Source organism: Vombatus ursinus, unplaced genomic scaffold (assembly GCF_900497805.2).
Source record: "Vombatus ursinus unplaced genomic scaffold, bare-nosed wombat genome assembly UNPS02015411.1, whole genome shotgun sequence".
NCBI classification, from domain to species: Eukaryota; Metazoa; Chordata; class Mammalia; order Diprotodontia; family Vombatidae; genus Vombatus; species Vombatus ursinus.
Genome location: NW_020955189.1, coordinates 154,597 through 165,697, shown reverse-complemented (window position 1 = coordinate 165,697; position 11,101 = coordinate 154,597). Strand labels below are relative to the sequence as shown.

The 11,101-nt window shown below is 43.5% G+C and overlaps 1 pseudogene; it reads right to left on the bottom strand.

Annotated features, from left to right (window-relative positions):
- Positions 1 to 401: 401 nt before the first annotated feature.
- On the bottom strand, positions 402 to 611 carry LOC114032284 (annotated as a pseudogene).
- Positions 612 to 11,101: the final 10,490 nt, after the last annotated feature.

Here is an 11,101-nt window from a genome sequence, read left to right as displayed (position 1 = left end):
CTAAGAATCAGGATGGAATGAAAGTAGACCCCCATCTCACTCGGTCCAGGCCATATGGCTCCTTGGGGACACCCATAAATGTAGAAGTTCCTACTCCATTCAACAATAGAAAACCAAGCCTTCAATACCAAGGCTTGTTGTGGAACATTCCTGTACGTGCATAAGCCAGATGCAAGAGTGGTGGGCTATGGGAGCAGCTGTCTTCATTCAAACAGCTTCTATGCATTCCATGTGCATTACAATATAACCAAAGAAAGCGGAACTAGGGATATCCTATAACAGGAAAACAGTATGCTTGTAGGAAGCTGACAAAGAGCCAATGGAGAGAGGGAAGATGCATGAAAAGAGAGGGATCAGTCCTGGAGGAAATGGGATCAAGGGCACAGGAAAAGAACTTCACCTTAGGAAGGAATCGGGGGGAGGTTGAGGATGACCCAGGTAATACCCTGACACACAGCTCTACCAAAAGGCAGAGTCTTCTGATATGAATGCGTCTATCAACAAGCTTTTATTAAGTATCTTCTATTGTCCTTAGATAGAGGATGCATCAGCTATTACACTGATAAGAAGAGACACTACACTTGATCTTAGCCAAAAGGCTAAGAAGAGACGAATGGGACGTTGAAGGAGGACCAGCACCTCTGGTGCGCGGGCCTCCTGAGGACTTTCCAGGGCTGCTCATCCACTTCTGGTGTCCACCTGTCACCCATCTCTCACCTGTGGCTCCAAGAAGCTGTAGCACGCACAGCGGCCATACCCTGGTACAACTATCTTGGCAGATGGGCTGAACCAGATTGAAGCTAATCAACAAGCCTCAACCCCATCAATGAGTTAGGGGAAGTCTGCTCCAAGCATGCGGGCTCCCCTGGCAGAACAGGCAGATGAGAACAATTTGTTCCAATGGCCACAAAAGGGCTGAAGCAGGCACCGTGGAGTGCTTAGAGCTTGGTCAGACATTGAAGACACCAAGGTCATCTACTGCGTTCCAGTCATCTTGACTTTTGTCTTGCCATTGGCCTTCGATGATTCTGGGGGAGTGAGGCTGACGACTCTGGGCAGTTCTGCCTCACTTAAATCCAATTCACGTTGCAAGTCAAGACATCACTCTGTCATGTCATTGGTCTTCAAAAACAACGGACAAACGACAGATAAGTATCTAGTATGTGTCAGGCACTGTTCTAGACACTAGGAACACAAAGATGAGACCATTCCTGCTCTTACAGAGCTCACGTGATTCTGGGTGAGACAATAAGTACATATGATTCTATGAAAACTAAAAAGAAATAAAAATACATGTAAAATAAATCCAAAGTAGTTAGACAAGGTAGGTTGGGGTAGGAGGGCACTGGCAGTTAGGGGAATCAGGAAAGGTTTCATGGAAGTGGAGCATGAGCTGCATCTGGAGGGATTCTCTAAGGCAGAGGTGAGGAGGGGGTACATTCCAGGCCTGGGGGATGCCCAGTGCAAAGGCACAGAGATGAAAGATGGAGTATTACGTGTGAGGAGCAGTTTGGCTGGATGGCAGAGTATGGGAAGCAGAGTAGTACCTGCTGAGTCTAGAAAGGTAGTTTGGGGCCTGAGTGTGAAGGCTTCAAAAGCCAAACGGAGGATTTTCTATTTTATCCTAGAGGCAACAGACAGCCAAAAGGAGTCCTGGGAGTTCTATGGTCAGATCTGTACTTAAGGGAAATCATTTTTTAAATTTTTTTCATAGTTCAAATTTATTTATTTTTAGTTTTCAACATTCACTTCTGCAAGATTTCGAGTTCCAAATTTTCTCCCCATCTCATCCCTCCCCCCAATCCAAGATGGCACGCATTCTGAATACCCCTTCCCCCAATGTGCCCTCCCTTCTATTTCTCCCCCCCCTTCTCTTATCCCCTTCCCCTTCTATTTTCCTGTAGGACAAGATAGATTTCTATACTCCATTTCCTGTATTAGGGAAATCATTTTGATAACAATGTGGTGTGGACACTGGAGTGAGAAAACAACGAAGAGACCACTACACTAAAAGGAGAAGTAGTGGGGATCAGAACTGAGGTCATACATGTCTGAGGAGAAAGAAAAGGTGGCGTGTGCGACTTACTGCAGAGCAGAAATGGCAAGATTGGGCAGCCAACTGGATGAAAGAAAGTGAAGAGCTGAAAGCGGGAAATCTGGAAGAATGGTGGAACACAAGAAAGACCCAATTAACAAAGACAGAATTCTGAACTTGTTCAAAAGATTTGGAACTTGGAAGCTTTGAGATCATCTAGTCCAATCCCCTCATTCTAGAGATGAGGAAATTGAAGGTCAGAGAGGTTGTGGGTTGGCCAGGGTCCTTTCTGGTTTTAAATCTGGATCCTAGGTTATAAGGAGTAGAACTAGAATTTGAACTCAGGTTCTCCAAATTCAGTATCCTTTATAAGACCTATATTAATGAGAAGCAGCATGGCTTATTGGCTAGCTTATTGGGCTTGCAGTCAGGAAAAGCTAGGTTCGAGTCTTGCTTCTGACAAAGAATGATGGGTGACTGGAAGAGTGGTGCCTTTGACAGAAATAGGAAAGAGGCCTGAAGAGGGCTGAGTCTGAGGACAAATGATTTAAGTTCTCTTTTAGACAGGTTGAGTTTGTGATGTCTCTTGAAATGTCCATTTGGTGATTCAGACCTAGAGTTCTGGGGCAGGGTATATAGGTCTGGGAGTTATCTGCATGGAGATGAGAATTACATTCATGGGTGCCAATCATATCACCAAGAGAATGTAGAGAGAGAAGATGTAAGATGTAAGAGAGAGGTGGAGTGAACACTGTTAGAGGGTGTATTGGGGATGATGAACCAGCAAAGGATACTGAAAGGTAGTCCGACAGGACAGCTAACAGGGTCATGTTATGAAACCCAGAGAGGAGAGTCTATACAGGAGAACGGGGTGGTTGACAGAGCCCAATTTAGCAGACAAGCTGAGAAGTATGAAATCTGAGACAGGACCATGAGTGGCAATTAAGATGTCACTAGTAACCATGAAGACGGTAGTTTCGTTGAGTGAGGTGGTCAGAAGTCATACTGCAAAGGGCTCAGGAGTGAATGAGGGGAAAGGAGTAAGTGTAGATAGGTTTTTTTAGAGTTTGGATGAGGAAGGTTTTTAAAGACTTAGGCATCTTTGAAGACAATAAGGAGAGAATCTGTAGATAAAGAGACTCAAGATGGGGTGGGGGAATGCTTGAGGTTTCAGTCTGCTGAACAAGGCAAGAGGAGATTGAACCAAGTGCACATATCAAGGCGTTCTAGCCACTGCAAGGAGAAGAGACTGAGGAAAAGGAGGGAGGGACTGGTAAGATTTTTTGGATAAAGAGAAGAGAATGCATTGAGTTGCTTCAACTTTCTCAGCAAAGTAAGAAGTGAGATTCTCAGCTGAGAGTCAAGGCTGAGATGTGTGGAAGGCTTGAGAGAAAACGAAGCTTGGAATAGCTCCTGGGGAGGAAGATATAAAGGGGTCCCTTGCTTCAGTGAGGGCTGGTTGAGGTTGGATAACATGAATTGACAATGTTCGCAGCATAGCTGTGACTTCTTTTTCCATTCAGCAGCACATAAGTAGGAACAGAAGAAAAGGAAAATGGGAGTGATCCAAGGCTGAAGTTTGAAGATGAGGATAAAACCCAGCCCCCTGTGACTGCAATGGCAAAGCAAAAAGATTCTGCTATCAAGTCCTGTGACTCTTTTCACCCTGAGACTGTTGAGGTCTAGGGGTGCTGGGAACCCCGAAATTCAAGGGCAGAAGACATAGGTCTTGCCTCAAAAGAATTCAACTTCTTTCAGTCAGAGACAAGGTTTATTAAAACACCAGGTAGGGTGGGCAAGATTTTAACAATCCACACTAGATTTTAAGAATCTGTGGCCAATAGCTTGGGGGTGACTGAGAGGTAACAGAAGGGGTCTAGATGGAATTAAGGAGTGGTGGTGGTCCTGAGGTAACTGACAATGAAGGGCTGGGCTAGGTTAGAGGTAACAGAATTGGAGACTGAGGCAGGGTCAAAGCCACTATGCCAGGACTATACTGAAATGAGCCTCAGGCCAACACCAGGGCCTTGTGGAAGAGCTCAGGGGAAGGGGGGAGGGCTTCCAGGGTCTATACCTCATCAGTTACATTCAACAGGCTTTTCTCTATAATGAATTGTCTGACACGGAATGAGTCCTGTCTGCCAACAAAAGGCCTTCCCAAATTCATTACATTCTTATGGTTTTTCTTCATTCTGTGTTTCCTCTTTGGCTTGGTATCACATTTCAGGCTTCCCCCATTTTCAAGACACAGGGAGCACCACTTGTAAATCTTTTTTGGGTTGATTCTTCCACAGGAAAGCTCAGTCTGGGACATGATTGCTTGGTACGAAGCATAGCCTCCCAATCTAAAATAAATTTTTAAAAAATGTAAATATCTCCTGTTTCCTTGCATTGTACATTAACTCTATTTTCTGTCTCCCCTTCCAAAAAAAATGATTGTCAAACTTTAAAATATAGGATAAATAACAAGACCACCTTGTGTTTATGGATTCATTTGTAGATTATTCAAGAATTTCACACTGGTAAAGCAATCTTATTTGGTAAGCAAATCAGTTAATACGTGTTCTGGAAACTATCTTTAAAGTGATGCTTGGTGTCCATTTAGGAAAAGACACAGAGAATATATGGCTCCACCAAGACTGGGTCATTTGGGGCAACAAGGTGGTTCAGTGGATAGAGCACCAGCCCTAGAGTCAGGAGGACCTGAGTTCAAATCCCGCCTCAGACACATGATCCTCACTAGCTGTGTGACCCTGGGCAAGTCACTTAACCCCAATTGCCTCACCAAAAATTAATAAATAAATAAATAAAGATAGGTCATTCCAGACTAAACTCATTTCCCTTTACACAAGACTGGTAGAATTAGAGAACAGGAAAATACTACACATATAGTTTACCTTTGTTTTGGTAAAGATGGCAAAATTACCCAAATTAATTTTTTTAGGTTTAATATACAATCAAAATTGTGATTGGCTTCTTCCTGGATTAAAAAAAAAAACAAAGGAAAAAATAATTATTTTATCTGTTTCTGATATAACAAAATTTATGTGGATGAAAAAGGAGACAAAAGTATCAAGTGGAACCACAGAGAAAAAAGGAAAAAAAGACTTGCACTTATCAGATCTTACTTATGCTACAAAACAGTATTTATAAAAAAAAATGGGTATTGGATGAAAAATACATATATATCAATGGAATAGAATATATAATCCAGATAGAAAATGAAATGTATAAAATACATTATCCTTTGACAAGTATTATTTCATATATCTCAGACCAAGGAAATCATTATTCAATAAAATTTTGAGGGAAACTACATTGAAATGTTAGGATTAATGGCATTAGATTCAAATTTCACGCATTAAAGTAAGTTCCTGAAGAATCAATGATCAAAATTTAAAAAAACAAGTTCTAAGCACACTAAAAAAAATAGAATAAAACAAAATGGGCATGTATGTTGCAATTGTGGAGAACAACAAATAGAAGAAATTGTAAAAGACAACAGATGTATTTGATTATGTAACAGTAAAGAGTTGGTGCACAACAGAAAAAAGGATGCATTCATTGATGAATGGAAGAAAAACTGGTATATGAATTGGAACAGAGTTTAACTAGCTTCAAACCTAAGTAACTGCATTTTGTTTTGAATAGAACTACTGTCATTTCTAGGAAAGCAAAAACCGTAACAATGCTTACTTGTGAAAAACTCCCTATATCCTGTATCCTGTTTGGACAGATGTTTCTGTCTATAGTTAATTGCCTGTCCTACATATCTTTGATATCCTGTTCTAATTGCCTGTATCATACATCACCCATATCCTGTTTTAACTGTCTGCACTATTTATACCTAATTGATAAATTAGGCTTTAATTGTCCATACCATAGATCACTTTATATACTATTAAAGTAGATATTTCTTAATTGTGGGGTTTTTTGCACACCCACTCATTCCTGTGCCTCATTAGCACAGGCAACTAGAATAAAGTAAATACTCCTTTTGATTTGGTTGCTTTTCTGTATAAAAGAAACCCTATAAGAAAAACCAAGTTGCGTTTGTACGTGGAGATCTCTCTTTCTAGCAGCTCCCTTGCACTGCAAGTAAAAAAAATCTGTGACTAGTGACTGTATCTTGGGAGTTTTTCTTTCTGGTGACACAACAGAATATAACGGAATATTGCAAGGGAGCAAAAATATGAAGAATTCAGGAAAACCTGGGAAGATCCATTTGAACAAATACTGAGAGGAATGTGAGAATGTTATGTCCACTGACGACAATGGCGTAGAGAGCTAATCTGAAGATAAACAGTGAGGGTCCCAGAAAACAAATGGGGAAACATGTCTGCTCTTCCACAGCCAAGGGACTGGGGCGCCTAGGACAGACAGGATTTGTATACATTGTCGTATGTGATTCACCGTTTTAGAGATTTTGCTTCACTATTTTTGTTTTTGTCAAAGGAAGTGTTCAGTGGGGTGGGGAAGGAGAAGTTGTGGAGATGACTGTGATGTAAAAACAGAGGGCGTCACAAACAATCTTAATCAAAGAAACAAATCCTACCGAGCCCATGCCCATAGATTGGGAAATGGCTCAACCAGTTATGGTCTATGATTGTGATGGAATACTATTGTGCCATAAGAAATGATAAGCAGGATGGTTTCAGAAAAACCTGGAATGACTTACATGAACTGATGCAGAGTGAAGTGAGCAGAACCAGAAGAACATTGTACACAGTAACGGCAATAATGTAATGATGAGTAACTGCTCAATGCAGTGATCCAAGACAATTCCAAAGGACTCATGATGAAAAATGCTATCCACCTTCAGTGATAGAATTGATGAACTCTGTGTGTGTGTGTGTGTGTGTGTGTGTTTTGTTGTGGCAATCAGGGTTAAGTGACTTGCCCAGGGTCACACAGCTAGTAAGTGTTATGTGTCTGAGGGCACATTTGAACTCAGGTCCTCCTGACTCCAGGACCAGAGCTCTGTCCACTGTGCTAACTAGCTGCCCCAAATTGATGAATTCTGAGTGCAGATTGAAGCAGATTTTTTTTTTCCACTTTATTTTCTTGCTTTTCCTTGTGATATAGCTAATATGTTTTGCATGACTTTGCATGCATAATGGGTGTCAGGTTGCCTTCTCAGTGGGTGGAGGAGGGCGTGGGGGTGGGGAGGGAGAGAATTTGGAACTGAAAATAAAAAATTTTTAAATAATAATAATAAAATAAAATGGAAAAAAGTGATGCATCCCAGATAAAAAGGAAAGGAATAGATTCAGGAAACGAAATCTTTCTGGTAAATGTTTCTTACTAAAAATCTGAAATTAAACATCTAAAAGAAACTGGCATAACTTTGAGATTTATATCTGCCCAAAAGATAAATGATAAATGGTCCAAGAATGTAAACAACCACTTCTCAGAAAAAGAAACACAAACTGTAGAAAAACTACCCTAAAAACTATTCAAACTTCCCAATAATCAGAGAAATGGGGATGGAAACAACTGATACCACTTGCCATTCTTTATATTAGCAAAGATAATTTTCTGGTTTTTTTTTTTTTTTAAAGAACAGATAAAATTTAATGCTGGGATAACTTGGCAGAAACACAGCTGGTGGAGCTGGGAGTGGACACCATCTTTTTGGCAAATATGAAGGCCTTATATAGGGAGAACAAGAGTAATAATGCTCTGGACGCTTTGCCCTGATGACTTCCTCGCATGACCTCGGACCCGGGTCCATCCGTCCCTCTGAGGCAGCCTGATGACACCCGGGTCTCACCATGCTGGCACCTGACTTAAAGCAGACACTTAACCCTACCGCTCAGACACTGCAGGCATGCACGCCAACCACGCTGGTCATACTTTTATTTCTAGCAACAAAAAGGCAGAATAAAGCCCATGTCCAGCGCCCGCCTTGTGGCTGTACAGGTTCTGATATATATTCAGTTTACTGGGCCTTTCCGGTTGTCGTTCAAGAACAAAAAGAAACGAGGACAGATCGTGTGAAGTGATACAGAGTGAAGGAATCAGAAGTAGGAGACACACTACGGACTACAGCTATGAAATGAACCCGATTCCACGAGTCACATGTGCTAAAAAATACACTACAGAAAAGGGTCAGCCGAGAGCGAGGGGCCAACGGGTCATTTGGGTTAGGTCAATTTGTTAAATTTGCTACAGAGATTGCAACAGCGGAAGGGAGATGACTTTTCTCTATTTAAAACAATGGGAAGTACTGGGGACAAAGAAGCCTTGATTTCATTACAGTAAATTATGTAAAACAAGGTATATGCCACAAACACATATTCACATGGACATGCACACACAAATGCATCATTGAAAGAAAAAGAAAAACGACAGATTGGAAGAAGATGCGGATGGTATCCTGACCTGTCAATACATCACATTAATACGTCCAGGACCCGAAATTTCACTGGTGGGGAGTCCCTCCCTAAGTGAAGGGCCCAATCTGGGCCCTCTACCTTCTAGTCTTTGGCTTAGAGTGGGGGAATGTCTTGCCCTCTGTCACACGGCCAGCAATCCTGAAAAGCGGGATGTATATGGAGTGGTTAAGTATTTGGGGGAAATTGTTACATGTCCCAAGTTCACAATAAACAGGAAGAGACGTAATTTTCTTTCTTTTAAAAGTTTTACTGAGGGGCCAATTCATTTCTGAATCTATCTGTCTTCAGCTCCCTCCCTAAGGATGCTTCCTTTGTAACAAAGATTTTAGGAAACACGGATTGTTAACAATCACTTGACAAACGGCTCAGCCTCAGCCATCATCAATTAAAACACCTCTGAGGGGCCTGCCCGCTCCCTTTAAACGGACAAAAAGGATTCAAAGCAATCAAACTGTGAGGGCCTTGAGGAGCCCAGCCCACTCATTTCCTGTGGGTAGAATGCTCACTTCAGCCTCTTTCTGGAGAGCAATCTGGTGGCGCCCAGTGAAAATGACCAAACTGACCCGACCTTCTGACCCAATGATTGCACAGCTGGGAATGTGAGTGTGTGTCAAAGACAAATCAACAAAAAAAGAGCCATCTATACAAAGAATTCCACAGTAGTGCTATCTGTAACTGAGAAAAACCAGAAGTAACCTAAACGTACATTAAAGAAACTGTGGCTCTGTCATGGCCTGGGACACGGTGGCATGTTGTAGACGGTACGTTAAGAGAATACAGAGAAATCTGCCTTCTCTCCTCGCGGAAGAAGGCAAAGTGAAAGAATCCAGGAAGAAAAGACCACCCACCCAGACCACATAACAGAAAGTGGAGTAGGGATAACCAGGACTGGCCTGGACATGGGCCTGAACAGGCTGGATCACCCCCTGCCCAGTGGGCCACCTCCTCAAGGGTTGTCTCTCCCAATGGGAACACGAGCTCCCTGAGGGCAGAGACCCTCTCCCTCTTCTCCCTATATCTGCGGCCTCGAAGGCCTTCCTGCCTTCCTTCACCTGGTCCTGTGAGACCCCAGCCCTGCTGGATTCCCACCACCTGCCCCCTCCAGCCTTCACGGGGGCTGGAGGAAGCCAAGGGGCTGCTCCTCAGGCCCACCTCCAACCCCGGCCATGGCTGCTGGAGCGGATCAAACCTCGGTCTTCTCTGCCTATGGCTGTTGGCCCAAACCTTCTCTTCTTCTCAAGCCTCCCCCACTGTAAACCTCACACCTCAGACTGAGAAAAGCAAGGCCATTCCCCCTAAGCATCTCAGCCCTTTGTCTCCTCTATGAGGACGTGGCCCTTCTCTTCATCAAGGCCATCTCTTTCTATGTGGACCCTTAATCTCATCCCCTACCATCTCCTGGGGCAGATTCCTCCCACAATTAGCCCACTCTCTCTCTAAACTTTAATCATTTCCTATCCACAGGCTCATTCCTTGTAGCCTACAAATACACCCAGGTCTCCCCCATGCTTAAAAAATCCTCCCTTATTTTACCATTCCCTCATGGAAATGTACCTTTTACACAGCCAAACTCCTTGAAAAAAACTATCTGTGACCCACTTCCATTTCCTCTCCTCTCTTAGGCAGCTTGCTAGCACAGAAGGTAAAGTGCTGAGGCAGGAATCAGACAGATCTGAGCTCTGATGTGAACTGGCTTACTGGCTGTGTGACCCTGGGCAGGTCACTTAACTTCTGCCCGCTTCACTATCCTCAACTGCAGAATGGAGACCATAATGGCACCTCCCTGCCAGGGTTATTGTGAAGATCTTGTGAGATGATATTGTGGCCCAGGGCACATTATGTTTGTTTCTCCCCTCCCTCCTCCCTTTCTCCTTCCCTTCCTCCCTTCCTTCCCTTCCTCTCACTCCCTTTTCTTTGTTGTGAGGCAATTGAGGTTAAGTGACTTGCCCATGGTCACACAGCTCTCTCACTCACTTTTATAACGTCTTGCAATCACACTTAGGATCGATCTCTCTTTATCGGCTGGCTGATTCCCTACTGCCTACAAACGAGACCATGTCTCCCTCATCTTAAAAACCTTCCACTCATTCTGTCCATCCTCTATCTCACCTCCCTTTTCTGGCTAAATTCCCTGGGAAAAACATCTCTCACTGGTGCCTGCACCTCCTCTCCTGTCTCTTCTCCAGTCTGACTTCCAACGTCTCTCCAAAGTTACCACGATCTCAATGGAGACACCGTTAGGGGCAGGAGGAAACCCAGGAGAGGGCAGTGCCATGAAAACCCAGAGGAAGAGAGAGTGCAGGAGGAGAGGGCGACCGACAGCATCAAAGATGGCAGAGACGCTGAGAAGGATGAGGACTGAGAAAAGGGCACCGGGCTTGGCAACGAGGGATCTCTGGAACCTTTGGTCTCGGCTGAATGACGAGGGCAGAGGCAGCCTGCAAAGGTCGGGGGAGAAAGTTGGGAAAGTAGAAGCAGGAGAAGAAGCTGGAGGAAGGAAAGTAGCTTTTCCCTCAGGGTTTGGCTGAGCAAGGGAGGAGAGATAAAGGGGGATAACGGGAGGAGAATATAGGAGACCAGAAAGGATGGGGGAGGTCTGGCCACGTGTGAAGACAGTAGGGAAGAAAGCACTGAACAGGACATCAGAACAGGAAAGCAATGTAATTTA